Source organism: Vulpes lagopus, chromosome 2, assembly GCF_018345385.1.
Source record: "Vulpes lagopus strain Blue_001 chromosome 2, ASM1834538v1, whole genome shotgun sequence".
NCBI lineage: Eukaryota > Metazoa > Chordata > Mammalia > Carnivora > Canidae > Vulpes > Vulpes lagopus.
Window position 1 is genome coordinate 166,083,743 of NC_054825.1, and position 17,809 is coordinate 166,101,551.

The following is a 17,809-nucleotide window of genomic DNA, read 5'->3' on the forward strand; positions in this document are numbered from 1 at the left end:
AGAGGGAGGCCCTGAGGCTGCCCCCAGAGCATGAGATCTCACAGGGCCTGGCTGAGCAACAGCACAGGAAGGACAGGGAGGCTGCCTGGAGACGGAGAGGCTGGGTGTTTAGGCCAATTTCTGACCAGTTCTCAGAAAGCCAGTATGTCAGGACAGGCATGTGGAGTTAGATACATGCTAAACACAGTGTTTCCATCCATCCACCCATCCACCCGTCCAACCATCATCCATCCATCTGTCCAACCATCCATCTATTCATTAATTCAGCATTCCCAAAGCATCTGCTCTGTCACCAGCCCTGTGCTAGTTGATGCTGGGGACACAGTGATGACTTAGTCTCAGAACCTGTTCTTCTGGTTTTTACATCCAGAAGGGGACATAGACCACCTCAGACAATAGTGATTCACAGTGAGTAGGGCTGGGAAAGAGGGCCAAGGGCATCAAGGAGGGCTTCCTGGAGGAAGGGACATCTGAGCTTTGACTTTAAGAGTGAGCAAGAGGGGCACCTGGGTGGTTCAGGTAGTTAAGCATCTGCTTTCAGCTCAGGTCATGATCCTGGGGTCCTGGGATCGAGCTCTGAGTCAGGCTCTTGGCTCAATGGGGTGTCCGCTTCTCCCTCTCCTTCTGCACCTCACCCCTGCTCATGCGTGCTCTCTCTCTCTCTATAAATAAATAAAATCTTAAAAAAAAAAAAAAGTAAAAAAAAAAAGTGAGCAAGACCTGTTTCAGTGGGGTTCAGCCCTGGGAGGGCAGGGCCAGTCCTCCTCTGGGCCTCAGTGAGGATTGGACTTAACCTCCCAGGGCCCTAAGCAGGGGTGGAAGTGGTGAGGTTTGAGTCTGTGGAAGATCCTGGTGTCTGTTTCCTGCAAGGGGGGTAGACAGGAGGGTTGAGACAGGAAACCAGGGAGAAAGTTTCTGAAGCAGAAACAATTGTGTAATTACCAGAATCCTGCCCAAGGGGTGGGGGGACAGCACTTCCCCTCCCTACTTCATGTTCCCTGCTCTTCAGGTCTCCCCTCTTCTCAACTAGCTGCAAGGTAGAGAAGTGTTCTCCAAACTATGGATCAGGACATTCACTCGGGATGTAAAAGCAATGAGTTTGTCATAATGGGTACTTAAAAAAATGCAAGGAGGATACACAAGAAATAGAATTGTATGCACTGCAGAGAATCTGGACCATTACTGGGTAATTGAACTTTCTTTTGGACTGTTAGCCATATAATGATGTCACGTCACTTTTTCCTGGTGAGTCACATACAAATGGTTAATAAGCACGGGAACACCAGGGGCTCCAGCTCTTCTTTCCTAAGACCCATTGATTTAGCTGCCCCATCACTTCTTCTGAAGAATGGATTCAGCTTTCACATCCTCTGTCCCAGGCGTTTCCTGGGGAGGCTGAAGGTAGGCTCAACATAACCGTGAGTCTTTGTGCCCCTCCCCTTTCAGCAGCACTGCCTCCTCTATCATCTCATGAGTTCAGCAAGTTCCCTAGGTGTGGGTAAGGGTGTCTATCGAAGTTCTGGTATAAAGTCCCAGTCCCAGCTCTGCTGCTTCCCTACTATCAACTGCTCTGGAGCCAAGGATCGAGAACCATGGAGCCCAGGATCTTTGGTAAAGATCCATGGCAGGGCACTCCGGCCCCAAGCTTCTGTCTTGATGCATCTCCAATGCACCTCTCAACCTCAAACTTCATGCTGTCTTGCCTGTTCAATTCTTGGCTTCCTCCTTGGTAATCACTCCCAGGTGATCTCTGACTGCATCTCAGCCTCTCCCCTGCCCTGCAAATATCATCCCCAGCCCTTCCCAGACCCCTCCCTGCCACCCTGCCTCAATGTCAACATCCACTCTGAGCTGTTGCCCACGGTGAAGGCAGCTCAGAGACGTCATCTTGTGTATCCTGGTGCTGACCAGATGCTTATACTCTCAACATCATTCTCATGCCCCTCTGCTTCTCAGCTGCTGCCTTCAATTTTGAACTCCTGAGCTCAGGCGTGGAAGGAATTGCAGGTGAGAACAGGTGTAGTGTGGAGGGAGGAGATGGTACCATGGATGGAGGTGGGGTCCTAGGCTAATATTTAGATACAATCCAGCTCTGGCTCCCCCAGATACTAGACTCTAGATGTAGCCGCTGGTGCTTAGGTATAGACAGTCCTACAAACCTCTTAAGAGTGGTGGCGAGGGGGCCTTCCTACCTTTTAAATGGGCCTGCCTCTGTGGCTCCAACTGCACCTTCTGACTCTGTTTCCAGCACCATTTCCCCAAGTCCTTGAGCTCTCAGATCAGGAGGTTGGGAGGTTGAAGGTCTCAGGCATGAAGCTCAGTTGCACCAGGATCTGTGCCCAAGGAGCCCATTCCAGTCCAGGCTCAGGGAGGAAGGAGAAGTGGATGGAGTTTTGTCATCTATGGTCCATCCAGATGAGCAATGCCTGCTGCGTTCCTAATACTTCCTTTTGGGTAACTATGTCTCTCTCATCTCCTTCCCTGTATTCCCTTCCCCTCCTCTCTCCTTCCTCCCCTCTTTTCTTGTGTCTCTGAAGTTGAAGGAAGAGTAGCCCAACCATCTTCCAAAGTTGCTTTTTACCTGAGCCACCTAGGAATGGAGCCAGAGACCACCCCGTACCCATTTACCCGTTGCTTCCCATTCCCTCTTATCCCTACCCCTGGCAACCACCAATCTGCTTTCTATCTACATGGATTTTCCTATTATTTGAGACATTCTGTATAAAGGGAACTAATCCTACCATATGTGACCTTTTACGTTACTTTCATCTTTCACTTGGGTAATATTTTTGAGGTTCATTGACACTATAGAATTTATCAGTCCTTCCTTTTAGAGCTGAATATTTAGATATTCCATTTGCATATATATCACACTTTTTTTTTTTTTAAGAATTTTATTTATTTGAGACAGAGAGAGAGCGCACAAGCAGGGAGGAGGGTCAGAAGAGAGGGAGAAGAGGCTCCCTGTTAAGCAGGGAGTCTGATGCAGGGCTCCATCCCAAGATCCTGAGATCCTGAGATCCTGAGATCCTGACCTGAGCTGAAGGCAGATGCTTAACCAACTAAGCCAACCAGGGGCCCCACACAATTGGCTTATCCATTCATCTGTTAATAGACCTTTGGGCTGTTCCTATATTCTGGCCCCTGGGAATAGTGCTGTTACAAATATGCATATATGCGTATTTATTGGAGTACCTGTTCTCAATGCTATGGGCTATGTACCTTGGAGCAGAGTAGTTGGGTGAACCGGTAATTCTATGTTTAACTCTCTGAGAAACTATCAAACTGCTTTCCATTGCTGCTAAACCACTTCATGTTCCTATTGGCAACATAGGAGGGTTCAGATTTCTCCACCTTCTCTCCAATCCTTTTATCTTCCACTTTTCTTTTTATTATAGTCATCCTAGTGGGCGTGAAGTGAGATCATGTAGTTTTAATTTGCATTCCCTTAGTGAACAGTGATGAGCATCTCTTCATGTGCTGCCTGGCTGTTTCCTTTTCGGAAGAGCGTCTCTTCAGATACTTTTTCCACTTTTAAATTGGGGCGTCTTTTCATTATTGAGTTTTTCAACATATTCTAGATACTTCTCCCTTACCATATATGGGATTTGCAAATACTTTCTCCCATTATGTGATTGTCTTTTCACTTCCTTAATATTTTTGTGTGCAGTCCATAGGTTTTCGATTTTGATAAATCCTATTTTTTTCTTTGCCTCTTATGCTTTTGATGTCATAGAAAATATGGCCTAAATCAAGGTCCTCAAGATTTATTGTTTTTTTTTTTTTTTTTGCTAAAGGTTAGCTCTTAAATTTAGGTTTATGATCAATTTGAAGTTAATCTTTGTGTACAATGTGTTCTCCTTCTTGCTCTCTTTCTTTCACGTCCTTCTTAGTCTCTTTTTGCCTACAGACACCCAGTTTTCCCACGACCATTTGTTGAAAAGATTACTCTTTTCCCTATTTAGTTGTCATAGCACTTTGTTGGAATTTAACTGACCATAAATATGCGGGTTCATTTCTGGACAGTCTATTCTGTCCATTGATCTATATGTGCCTCCCTTAGGTCAATACCACACTGAATTAACTACTGAGGCTTTGTAGTAAGCTTTAAAATTATGAAACAAAGTTCAACAACTTTGTTCCTCTTTGCTTTGACTATTCTGAGTCCCTTGCATTCCAATATGAATTTTAGGATCAGCTTGTTAATTTCTGCAGAGAAACCAGCTGGATAGGGATTACACTGAATTTATAGGTAAACTTGGGGGCAATGGCATTTGAATAAGATTGTTTTTCAATTTATGAACATGAATATGGTACAATTAATTTACACATTCTTTAAATGCTTTCAACAGTTTCATTGTTTTCAGTGTACATGTTCTGTGCTTCTTTTGTTAAATTTATTAACAAGTATTTTTTTACTGTTGATACTGTTATAAGGAGAATTATTTTCTTTTTAAAAAAAATTTTTTTTTTAATTTTATTTATTTATGATAGGCACACAGTGAGAGAGAGAGAAGCAGAGACACAGGCAGAGGGAGAAGCAGGCTCCATGCACCGGGAGCCCGACGTGGGATTCGATCCTGGGTCTCCAGGATCGCGCCCTGGGCCAAAGGCAGGCACTAAACCGCTGCGCCACCCAGGGATCCCAAGGAGAATTATTTTCTTAATTTCAATATCATATGGCTCTTTACTAGTGTATACAAGATTTTTATATATTGGTCTTGTACCTTGCAACCTTGGTTAATCCATCCGTTAGTACTATAGTGGTCTTAGTAGCTTCCTTAAGCATTTTTAACGTACCAGATGATCATGTCACTTACAAATAAAATAGTTTTATTATTTATTTTTTTTTAAGATTTTATTTATTTATTTGAGAGAGAGCCAGGTTGCGGGGGTGGGGCAGGACAGAGGGAGAGGGAGAAGCAGACTCCCCACTGGGCAGGGAGCCTGGTGGTGGGACTCAATCCCAGGACCTCGAGATCATGACCTGAGCTGAAAGCAGATACTTAATCGACTGAGCCACCCAGGTGCCCCAGAAATAGTTTTACATCTTCTTTTCCAATCGGATTTCTTTTTCTTTCTTTGCCTGATTACTCTGGGCTGAACTTTCAATGCTGTGTTAAATTGAGTGGTGAGAGTGAATGTACTTGTCCTGTTCCTGACATTGGGGGGGAGCACTCAGTCTTTTACCATTACAGTAATCTGTGGGTTTCCTTATAGAGACCCTTTTTTAAAAAATTTTTATTTATTTATGATAGTCACAGAGAGAGAGAGAGAGAGAGAGAGAGAGAGGCAGAGACACAGGCAGAGGGAGAAGCAGGCTCCATGCACCGGGAGCCCAATGTGGGATTCGATCCCGGGTCTCCAGGACCACGCCCTGGGCCAAAGGCAGGCGCCAAACCGTGCGCCACCCAGGGATCCCCTATAGAGACCCATTATCAGGTAAAGGAAGCTCTCTTGATTCCCAGTTTGTTCTTTGTTGTTGTTTTAATCATGAAAGAGTGTAGATTTTGTTAAGAGCCTTTAATGTGGGGATCCCTGGGTGGCTCAGAGGTTTAGCGCCTACCTTTGGCCCAGGGCATGATCCTGGAGACCCATGTCGGGCTCCCTGCATGGAGCTTGCTTCTCCCTCTGCCTGTGTCTCTGCCTCTCTCTATATATATATCATGAATAAATAAATAAAATCTTTTTTAAAAATGCCTTTAATGTATCATTTGAGATAATCATGCCCCCTCCCACCATATTCTACTAATAAGGTGTATTACGTTGATTGATTTTCATATGTTGAATCAATTTTGCATTCCTGGGATAAATCCCATTTGGTCACAGTGTAGAATTCTTTATATAAATATCCTGTTGGATTTTGTTTGCTAGTATTTTTTTGAGAATTTTTTAGTTTATATTTATAAGAGATGTTGCTTTGTCTGGATTTGATATTAGGGTAATATTAGTGAGTTGGAAAGTTCTGTTTTTTTTAAGTTTATGAATGATTGGCATTAATTTAAGGGTTCTTTTTTCTTGCTCATTTTAGCTAAAGGTTTGCCAATTTTGTTAATTTTTTAAAAACATACTTTTAATTATATTGATTTTTTTTCTATTCTCCCATTTCATTTATTTTCATTGGTATCTTCATTATTTCCTTAGTTCTGCTCCTCTGGACTTATTTGCTCTTATTTTTCCAATCAGAAGACTAAATTATTGCTTTGAGATCTTTCTTTTTTTTATAACATAGGCGTTTATGTCTATGCAGTTCTCTGTCATCCTTGCTATAAGCTGTGTGCCATATGTTTTAATGCATTGTGTTTTCATTTTCATTTGTTTCAAATATTTTTGAATTTCCTTTGTGATTTTTTTTCCTTGACCTACTAGTTATTTTACTTAGGAGTTGGGTTTTAAATTGCCACATATTTGTGAGTCTCCCAAATTTCCTTCTGTTACTTATTTCTCATTTAGTTCCTCTGTGGTCAGAGAACATACTTGGTAGGATTTCAAACCTTTTACATTATCGAGACTTTTAAAATGGCCTAGAATATGGTATATATTGTAGAATGTTACATGGGCATTTGGAAAGAATGTGTATCTTACTATTTTGAAGTGTTCTACAGATATCTGTTAGGTTTAGTTGGTTTCTAGTGATTTTTCAAGTATTCTATATTCTTGACCACCGATCTGCCTTATTCTATTCTGGAAAATGAGGGTGGTGAAGTCTCTCTGGCTGAACTGCCTATCTTTTTTGTTTGTTTAGAACTCAAAACCTTTATTTGTGCTGTAAAGGGGAAGAAAAGTGATTAGTAATCATGTGCATGATGCAACAGGACTAGTTCTTACAATTTCACAATATCATACCCAAACATATTTCCCCATATGTGCATGACTAATACTCGCTAAATCTCAATGACAATAACTGTATTAAGTCACTGGTAAAGAACTGAACTCTTGTGCCAATGTATATTTAAACATTAAAAAAAAAAACAAAAAATAAAAACCAGAAGCCAGAAAAATCCCAAGGGCAAAAAGTATTGGGGGTTTTAAACTTTTAAAGTGAAATCTAAAAAAAAAAAAAAAATTAAAAAAATTTTAAAAAATTAAAAAATAAAATTAAAAATATTAATAATAAAGTGAAATCTAGGGGTGCATGCTTAGTGGTTGAGCACCTGCCTTCAGCCCAGGGCGTGATCCTGGAGTCCAGGGATCGAGTCCCACATCGGGCTCCCTGTGTGGAGCCTGCTTCTTCCCTCTGCCTGTGTCTCTGCCTCTCTCTCTGTGTCTCTCATGAATAAATAAATAATATCTTAAAAAAAATAAAGTGAAATCTAAGGGGAAATGGGATATGATTAAAAGCCACTGGTATTACTTTACCAATTCAATAGATGAATCTCAGAAAACTATTATCATACAAGGTTTTCAGATCTTTCCCTGAAGTTTTGTAAGCAGACCACATCTGGTAAAGGTCCATCCTCCCCCAGTTTTGCTGTTATTCCCCAAACTGATTTTGGGTGGTAGTTTCCCCTCTAGTACTGGATCATTTAAAAAGCACATTAGACAAACAAGGTGACAGGTGGAGCCCATTGGGAGCATCCAGATTCAATGACCTCAGTTTGCCCTGCACTTCCCTTGACCCGAGCTGCACGCTCAAGTACTGCATCACATACCACCGCTACTTATTTTTATTTTATTTTATTTATTTATTTGAGAGAGAGAGAGAGAGAGAAATAGCATGTCAGTCAGAGGAGAGGTAAAGAGGGAGGAAGAAGGACAAGGAGACTGCATGCTGAGCGTGGAGCATGACATGGAGCTCAATCTCATAACCCTGAGATCATGCCAAGAGCTGAAGCCAAGTCGTTTGCTTAACCAACTGAGCCACCCAGGAACCCCTCCTACTTCTTCTTATTATTTTTTTTAAGATTTTATTTATTTATTCATAGAGACACAGGGAGAGAGAGGCAGAGACACAGGCAGAAGGAGAAGCAGGCTCCATGCAGGGAATCGGACATGGGACTTGATCCAGGGTCTCCAGGATCATGCCCTGGACTGAAGGCAGCGCTAAACCACTGAGCCACCCGGGCTACCCATCTTATTATTATTATTATTATTATTATTATTATTATTATTATTAAATATTTTATTTACCTATTTTAGTGACAGAGAGAGAGCAGTGGGAGGAGCAGAGAGAAAGGGACAAGCAGGCTTTGTGCTGAGTGCCGAGCCCAAGGCAGGGCTCAATCTCACAATCCTGAGATCATAACCTGAGTTGAAATCAAGAGTCAGATGCTTAACCCACTGAGCCACCCAGGCACCCTGTTATTATTAACATTATTAAGATCTGCCCTCTAGAACCATATGCTCTTTGGAGCCTCACAACAACCCCCTGAAAAGAAATTGCAACTGTTGGAGCACCTGGGTGGCTCAGTGGCTGAGCATCTGCCTTTGGCTCAGGTCGTGATCCCGGGGTCCAGGGATCAAGTCCCGCATTGGGCTCCTCGCAGGGAGCCTGCTTCTCCCTCTGCCTGTGTCTCTGCCTCTCTCTGTGTGTCTCTCATGAATAAATAAATAAAATCTTTAAAAAAAAATTGCAACTGTTGCTCTCCTCTGGTTCCCTTCTAGAGTTTATGGAGCCTGTGCTCTTCTGCTAGATCATGTGACAACTGTGAGAATCATTCCAAATAGCTTTCCAGAGTAAACAAAGTGGTTTGGGACACAATCTCCTGAAACTTCTAAGGATAAAGTACTTGGGAAATACAGATATACCAGGTGTTTTATTGGGGAGAAAGCTTAAAATAAATGGAGGGAGCCACCCTCTCTGACTGTATATTAACTGACAATGCCCAGTAGTGCTGGAGGCCAGCAGCATTCTAGAACCATAACATGGAGTGAACCTCAGAGCTGCCTTCAGTCTCTGATACCCAGTAGCCCCTGGTGGGGCTGAGGTTATAGAGTAACAGGGCATTTTCCACTTGCAAGCACAGAAGATGAAACCATACCCTTTGCATCCTGTTTTATCCATGAAATCCCATTGTTACCAGCCCCTACATGCTTTCAAAATAAGGACAACTGTGGAATACATGAACTGGGTGAATCACTAGCCCAGGCATGTGACTGCATCTATAAAAACCCTTCATGACCTATTCCTTCTTTCCCAACTCCTGTATCTCTCCATCTCCATCCATAGTCACAGGGGCCCAGAAGCTGCAATTCAGGGAAGGGGAGCCCCAACTCCAAGGCCCGTTCAAGGCCAGTCATATCCCCAAAGCAGCTCTGCCCCCAAATTCTCTTCTTGTCAATCTACCTCAGCTTCCTTCCTCTTCCTCTTCACCCTCTGGATGCCTTTAACACCCAACTGGGGAGCTGCGCTGCATTTTTAGAATCTTAAGCTATGGCATGCTAAGAGTTTTCCCTGAATTCTCTCCCCTTAAAGGGCCCAGGATGCTCTGGACTGGACTCTTACCTGCATCAGGATCTAGACCTATGCAGAGATGGCCCCAAACCCAAGTCTGTAGAGCAAATCTGGGGCTAAGACTCCCCCATACTGGCCTGCCTCCTTGAGGTCAGTCAGCCCAATGGCCACACTCCAGCCCCATAGTCAACCTCCTTTCCCTCTCCTCCAGCTCCTGTCTCTGTGTTAGTCTTCCTTCTCCTCCAGTGCTCAAAGACAGTCACAGGTGAGTACAAGGATGGTGAAGAGTGAAGAGGGACAAGGCTCCTCTGGGGAAGTGGGGTCACGGTTCACAGAGGGCTCCTGACTAGGGAAGTTAGTGCCTGGTCCTCTGTGGGCTCACACCAGTGATCTCTGCTCAGACACCCCTGCTGGCCCAGGGGTGTGGCTATGCCAGCAGGTGTCCGGGTGTGGAGATCAGATCTACAATCCCTTGGAGCAGTGCTGTGATGATGATACTGTCCTGCCCCTGAATTGGACCAAACTCTGTGGCCCCAACTGCATCTGCCCTGCTTTGAGCTCTGCTGTCCTGAGTCCTTTGGCCCCGAGAAAAAGTATGTTGTAAAGTTGAAGGTTCTGGGTGTGAATTCCTGATGCTCTTCCTCCCCCATCTCTGGGGACTGTGCCAGGTAAGGACCTTGCCCCTGGCTGTGGGGTGGGGATGAGGGTGGGGAGAAAGGAGGCAGGGAGTGTGGGTGTCCAGACCACTCCTTTTGAGGAAACCCTGCCCACTTCATCTCCAGCAGTGACTCAATTCTCATGTTCATCTCCTCATCTGTGCTTCGTAACTTCTTGGTTCCTTCTTCTTTGCAGCAGAAAGATATTTTCTCATTGAGAAAGAAACTGAAGAAAATAAATTTCCACTAAGGCAGCTCAGAAAAGAAGGCTGGGGCAGGCCTCAGAGACTGTGCAGTGAAGAGCCTGGGATTCACACCTTTGAAAGGCCTTATCTGACTGCCACCTGATGTTGCCACCAGGCTCCAGTTTATGGTCTGCCCATTGTGTCAGGCTTTGCTCTTTGTCTATCTGCCCCTCCATCCTTATCCCCTGGCTGATACGTTAGTCAATCACCTTGGGAAGGCACTCTGTACCACAGGGTACCCTTGATTCTTTACTTGCTCTGTGAAACACCTTTTGCAATTAAGTATCTATGGGATTCTGTTGCAAAAATGTTCTTCAGACTCTAACTTATCCAGAGAGGATTTTCCAGAATGTACCAGACTTGCTTGTACTTCCATATGGCCTCTAACTTAAGAGATATGACCGATGCCAGCAGGCCTTGTTGGGTAACTCCTAGTTGCTGAGCTCATTATGTTTCAAGTCACTAATGACATATGTGAAAGAGTCCTCACTCTTGCAAGATCAGAGTATAAAGATCTATCTAGTAAGGCTCATAGACTTTACCCTTACAGATTATGCCCAAGAGAGATCACTTAAATTGTCCTGTGTACAGCCCTTGGGAAAGAGGATTTCTAATTACCTTAAGTTACCTGAAAGAATAACAGAACTATGAGCGGGCCTGGGTGGCTCAGTGGGTTAAGTGTCTGCCTTTAGCTCAGGTCATGATCCTGGGGTCCTGGGATTGAGCCCCACATTGGGCTCCCTGCTCAGCATTGGGCTGTTTTTCCCTCTGCTCCTCCCCCTGCTCTGTCTCTCTCTCCCAAATAAATAAAGAAAATCTTAGGAAAAAAAAAAAAAAGTAACAGAACTGTCATCAAAATGGTGAAACAGAAGTTTTCTACCATCTTCCCCTCAGAAAAAATCAGAGCACTGATTTTTCCCATCACCTACTGTTCAAGAGTTTAGCTCAGCTATTCCATGGTATTGGTGCATCAACATCCATTTTGTTTAGGCAAGCAGCCTGCAGGGACCTTAAGCTGACACTTCCCCCATTCCCCCACCCCCCCCACCCCCCACCCCCCCCCACCCCCCCGCTACAAGTGCATGCCCAGATAAAAGCCCACAGAGTCAGAAGCAAATCTAGGCGCCTGACTTCTCTAACAGCCCTTGGGATCAACAGTCTCCCCCAGCTCCCAGGGCTTTCCCCTGTGTGCCCCTGAGATAAGAACCCTGTGGAGCTTATCAAAACACTGCCCTTTATGGTTTCAAGTGACCAATCTGGCCTTGGCACAGGAGCCCAAAACCTTCCATTCACAGATCCAAATAAAAGCATGTGTCCTGAGTCCTGCCTCTCTTTCTTTCTGCCTATTCCCTGCCCTGACCGTGTCATGTGGTCTCTTGAAGCCTGCTATGGACCTGAGTAGCAAATTCTGTTTCATTTTCTCTTGTGGTCTTTTATTGAACCATGGCTCACTATCTGGCCCTCTTGGCTCTACTTAACAACTGTTGATTTAATAAAATCGTAACACCCACAGACAAGGTGCCTTGGTGGAAGTCTGGGAGTCAGCAGAGAGGTTCCAGCACGCCACTGTAGGGAAAAGAAAAAGGAAGGAAGGAAGGAAGGAAGGAAGGAAGGAAGGAAGGAAGGAAGGAAGGGAGGAAGGGAGGGAGGGAGGGAGGGAGGAAGGAAGGAAGGAAGGAAGGAAGGAAGGAAGGAAGGAAGGAAGGAAGGAAGGAAGGAAGGAAGGAAAAAGAAGAAAGAAAAAGAAAGAAGAAAGAAAGAAAGAAAGAAAGAATGAAAGAAAGAAAGAAAGAAAGAAAGAGATTGGCTACACTTCAAAGTGTAAGAAAAACTGTTTCACCTGGTTCTCATTACGCCTTTCACAAGGCGGCACAGCTAAGTGCCAAGAGAGACTTCTCAACCCGTGGTTTCTCCCATGGGTAAAGTGGAAGCCTGTGAGTAAGCAAGCACTTGGCTCCCCAGGCTGTGTGGAACGCTGCCCAAAAGATCAACTTCTTCCTCACCCCACCCAGAAAGATAAGGTGTGCTGTATGACTGGGGAATGTGGAGTGGCTAAGAGAACTTCATCCAGGGTCTTCAGAGCAGAAAAGTGCCACAGATCCTACTAATCACTTTGCATACACTGTCAGGAAGTTCATCCCTAGGCTGCTAGGAATGCCTCACCTGTAGATCCACCCCCCCAGGTGGCCCACAGGCAACCCCAACACTGTGCTTCTCTACTCCTTTCCCACCCTCCCACATCCATCCCAACATATGCCCTGGGGGGCAGCTAGTGAAGGCCTTTGCCTACAGCTAGTGAGCACACGCAGAAAGCTGCTCCAGCTCTGCAGGTTGGGTAGAAACCACCCAAACTTAGGCATTCAACACTGTTCAGGAAAAACAAACAGAAGGCTATCAGTACCTGGCCTGCCTTAGCAGTATCAAGAGAAGGCACACGATTTTAAGAATTCCACCCAAAGTGAGAACAAGTAGTATGGACCAGGAGTATCCATAGAAAAGGTCTGAGAAAGCCTCAGAATACCTAACAGTATTGATGGAAGGTACTTCTCTCCCAAAGCCAGTTCAGTAAAGCCTGGAGGGGGTGAATGCCTCTTCAAATGCAAAGCCAGCAATGCAAGGGTTCAAGAGTTCAAGGGACATGGAAAGTCAAGCAAACAGGACACTGCCAGTGGAACGGGATTTTCCAGTAACTGGCAATGAAGAAAGGGAAACCTGCAATTTATCCAACAAATAATTCAAAATGGTGGTTTTAAAGAAGCTCAGTGAGCTACAAGAAAACACAGACAACTCAGTGAATTCAGGAAAACAATATACTATCAAAGTGAGAAGTTTAACAGAGAAATGGGAACATAAAGAGCCAAACAGGGCAGCCCGGGTGGCTCAGTGGTTGAACGTCTGCCTTCGGCCCAGGGCATGATCCTGGAGACCCAGGATCAAGTTCCACGTCGGGCTCCCTGCATGGACCCTGCTTTTCCCTCTGCCTGTGTCTCTGCCTCTCTGTGTGTCTTTCATGAATAAATAAATAAAATCTTAAAAAAAAAAAAAAAGAGCCAAACAAATTCCATAGCTGAAGAAGTGAATGAATGAAATGAAAAATGCAATGGAGAGCACCAATGGCAGACTTGATCAAGTAGAAGAAAAAATCTGTAAAGGTAAAGACAAGTCAGTTGAAATGATCTAATCAGAGGAGAATGAAGAAAAAAAGAATGAAAAGGAGTTTTAAAAGCCTAGCCTCTGAACAAAGGGATACCATCAGAACAAAACAAAACAAAACAAAATACGTTATTGGAATAACAGAAAGAGAAGAGAGGGAGAAAGAGAAAAAAATTATTTAACAAAATAATGGCTGAGCATTTCCCAAATGTAGGGAGAGATTCAGGCATCTAAGTTCACAAAGCTCTTAAGTCGCACCCCACCCCCAAATTTCAACCTAAAGAAATGTTCTCCAAAATACATTATAATAAGACTGCCTAAAATCAAAGACTGAGGGAATTTTATTTTCTTTTTTTAAGACAGAAAAATTTAGGGGATCCCTGCGTGGCTCAGGGGTTTAGCACCTGCCTTTGGCCCAGGGCATAGTCCTGGGGTCCTGGGATTGAGTCCCACACCGGGCTCCCTGAATGGAGCCTGCTTCTCCCTCTGCCTGTGTCTCTGCCTCTGTGTGTGTGTGTGTGTGTGTCTCATGAATAAATAAATAAATAAATAAATAAATAAATAAATAAATAAATAAAATCTTTAAAAAGAAAAATTTTAAAGCAGCAAGAGAGAAAAAAGATTCCTCACAAATAAGAGAAATTGCATAAGGCTATAATAGATTTTTCAGCTTAAACTTTGCAAGCCACAAGAGAATGGGATGATATATTCAAAGTTCTGGGGGGAAAAAACCCTGTCAAGCAAGAATACTTTACCCAGCACATGTGTCCTTCAGAAAAGAAGGTGAGACCAAGACTTTCCCAGATAATCAAAAGCTGAGGGAGTTGATTACCAGTAGACCCGCCTACAAGAAATGCTGAAAGGAGTATTTTAAATGGAAGCGAAAAGACACTAATTAGTAATATAAAAACATATGAAAATATAACACACCTGGAAAAAATAAGCACAGTTGACTTTTGAATAATTTTGGAGTTAGGGGCACCATATCCATTCATGGTTGAAAATCCATGTATGACTTTTGAATCCCCCAAAACTTAAAAACTAATAGCCCAATTTTGACTGGAAGCCTTATTGATAACATAAACAGTTGATTGAGATATATTTTGTGGGAGTTACATGTATTATATATTGTATTCTTACAATAAAGTAAGTTAGAGAAAAGAAAATATTATTTAAAAATCATAAGGAAGAAGGGCATCTGAGTGGCTCAGTTGGTTGAGAGTCTAATTCTTGATTTCAGCTCAGGTTGTGATCTCAAGGTCGTGGGATCGAGCACCATGTGGAGCTCTGCACTCAATGTGGAGTCAGCTTGAGATCCTCTCCCTCTGCCCCTCCCCACTTGCATTCACTCTCTCTCTTGCTAATAAATAAATTTTTTAAAAAGGAAAAAAATCATAAGGAAGAGAAAGTGAATTTACAGTATTGTACTATTTTAATTTTTTTTAATAAAAACTCATGTATAAGTGGGTCTGCACAGTTCAAACCTATGTTTTTGGTTTTTTTTTTTTAAAGAATGCTTTATTCAGCTTTATAGGCTCTGTTACTTCTTTTTTGTTAAGATTTTATTTATTTATTTTAGAGAGAGAGTGAGCAAGAGAGAGAGAAGGTGCAGGGGAGGGGCAGAGGGAGAGGAAAAGCAGGCTCCCCACTAAGCAGGGAGCCTGATCTGGGGCTCAATCTCAGGACTCTGGGATCATGACCTGAGCCAAAAGCAGACACTTAACCAATTGAACCACCCAGGTGCCCTCTCTCTCTCAGCCCCTCTTCCCACGAATGAGCACTCTTTCTCTCCCTCAAATAAACAAAACTATGTTGTTCAAGGGTCAACTGTACATAGTGAGATTGAGAATACTCAAATTCTGCAATATGATGGTGTGTTAATCACTAAGGTCAAAAGACAAAAGTGTTAAAAATAACTGTAACAAAATAGCTACAGTAATTTGTTAGTGGATATAGTATATGAAAAGAGGTAAACTATGACATCAAAACCACAAAATGTTGGGAAGCCCGGGTGGCTCAGTGGTTTAGCACCGCCTTCAGCCCAGGGCATGATCTTGGAGACCCAGGATCCAGTCCCACATCAGGCTCCCTGCATGGAGCCTGCTTCTCCCTCTGCCTGTATCTCTACCTCTCTCTCTCTCTCTCTCTCTCTCTCTCTCATGAATAAATAAATAAAATCATTAAAAATAAATAAATAATAAATAAAGCAAATCCTAACAGAACTAAAAGGAGAAATAAACAGAAATACAATAATAATAGGGGGCATTAACACCCCCACTTTCAACAATGGTTGGATTATATCCAGACAGAAAATCACTAAGGAAACTAAGATGGATTTGAACAATACTATAGACCAAATGAACCTAAAAGAAACATGCAGAACATTCCATCTACAGCAAAATATTCTTCTCAAGTATGTTCCAAGTGGAACATTCTCCAAGACAGATCATATGTTAAGTCACAGAGCAATCCTAGCAAATTTAAGAAGATTAAAACCATACCAACTATCTTTTCTTTTTTTTTAATATTTTATTTATTTATTCATAGAGACACAGCTAGAGAGAGAGAGGCAGAGACACAGGCAGAGGCAGAAGCAGGCTCCATGCAGGGAACCCGACGTGGGACTCGATCCCGGGTCTCCAGGATCACGCCCTGGGCTGCAGGCAGTGCTAAACCGCTGCGCCATCAGGGCTGCCCCCAAGTATCTTTCCTGACCACAGTGTTATGAAACTAGAAATCAGTAACAGGAGGAAAACTGGAAAATTAAAAAATATATGGAAATTAAACAACACAACCCTGAACAACCAATGGGTCAAAGAAGAAATCAAAAAGTATCTTGAATATACAACATGATGACTATGATTAGCATTGCTGTATGGTGTATTCGAAAGTTGTTAAAAGAGTAGATCCTAAGAGTTCTCTTATTACAAAAAAAAAAACCCACATTTTTTCGTATCTTTGTGATTTGACAAATATTAACTAAACTTACTGGAGTAATCATTTCACATTATGCAAGCCATGTCATTATGCTGTATGCCTTAAACTTACACAGCAATATATGTTAATTATATCTCAGTAAAAATGGGGAAAAAATTAAATATTTGACAAAAATGGAAACAGCAAAAGCAGTTCTAAGAGGGAAGTGTATGGTAATAAAAGCCAACATTAAGAAAATAAGATTGGGTGCTTGGGTAGGTCAGTTAGTTAAGTGTCTGACTTCAGCTCAGTTCATGATCTTGGGGTCCTGGGATTGAGCTCAATGTGGGGCAAATCGGCCAGCAAGGAGTCTGCTTGAAATTCTCTCTCTCTCTCTCTCTCTCTCTCAGCCCCTCTTCCCACTAATGAGCACTCTTTTTCTCCCTCAAATAAATAAATAAATCTTAAAAAAAGATCTTAAGTAAATAACCTAACACCACCATAAGGAGCAAGAAAAAGGTGACTAAACTAAGCCCAAAGTTAGTAGGAGGGAGGAAATAACGATCAGAACAGAAATAAATGATATGAAGACTAGAGAGACAACACACACACACACAAAATCAATGAAACTAAGTTGGTTCTTCAGAAAACAGACACAACTGACAAAATTTTCGCTGAACTAACCAAGAAAAAAAGAGAGGACTCTAATAGACAAAAGTATAAATGAATGAGGAGGCATTACAACTGATACCAGCAAAACACAGTGGCTCTTAAAAGACTACTATTTATAAGTACATGCCATTAATTTGGATAACCAAAAAGAAATTAACACATTCCTAGAAACATACAACCCGAAGACAATCACAAAGAAATAGAAATGATGAACAGATCAATAATGACCTGATAGTTTTACTGGTGAAGCCTATCAAACATTTGTTTAAGTAGGCTCCACACCCAGCACAGAGCCCAACTCGAGGCTTGAAGTCAAAACTCTGAGATCAAGACCTGAGTTAAGATCAAAAGTCGAACACTTAACTGACTGAGCCACCCAGCTCCCCTGCCCCATCAAACATTTAAAGAAGAATTAACACCTACCCCTCTCAAATTCTTCCAAAGATCTGAAGGGGAGGGAATTATTTCCAAACTCACTTTATGAGACCAGCACAACCTTGATACCAAAGCCAGAAACTAAAAGAAAATTACAGACCAATATTCCTGATGTAAAAGATGCAAAAATCCTCAACAAAACAGCAGCAAGCTAAAAAAAAAAAAAAAAAAAAAAAAAAAAAAAAAAAAAAAACCAACAGCAGCAAGCTGAATTTGACAACATATAAAAAGGATCATATACTATGACCAGATGGGATTTATTTTTTTAAGTTTTATTTATTTAAGTAATCTCTACATCCCATATGGGACTCAAACTCATGATCCCAAGATCAAGAGTC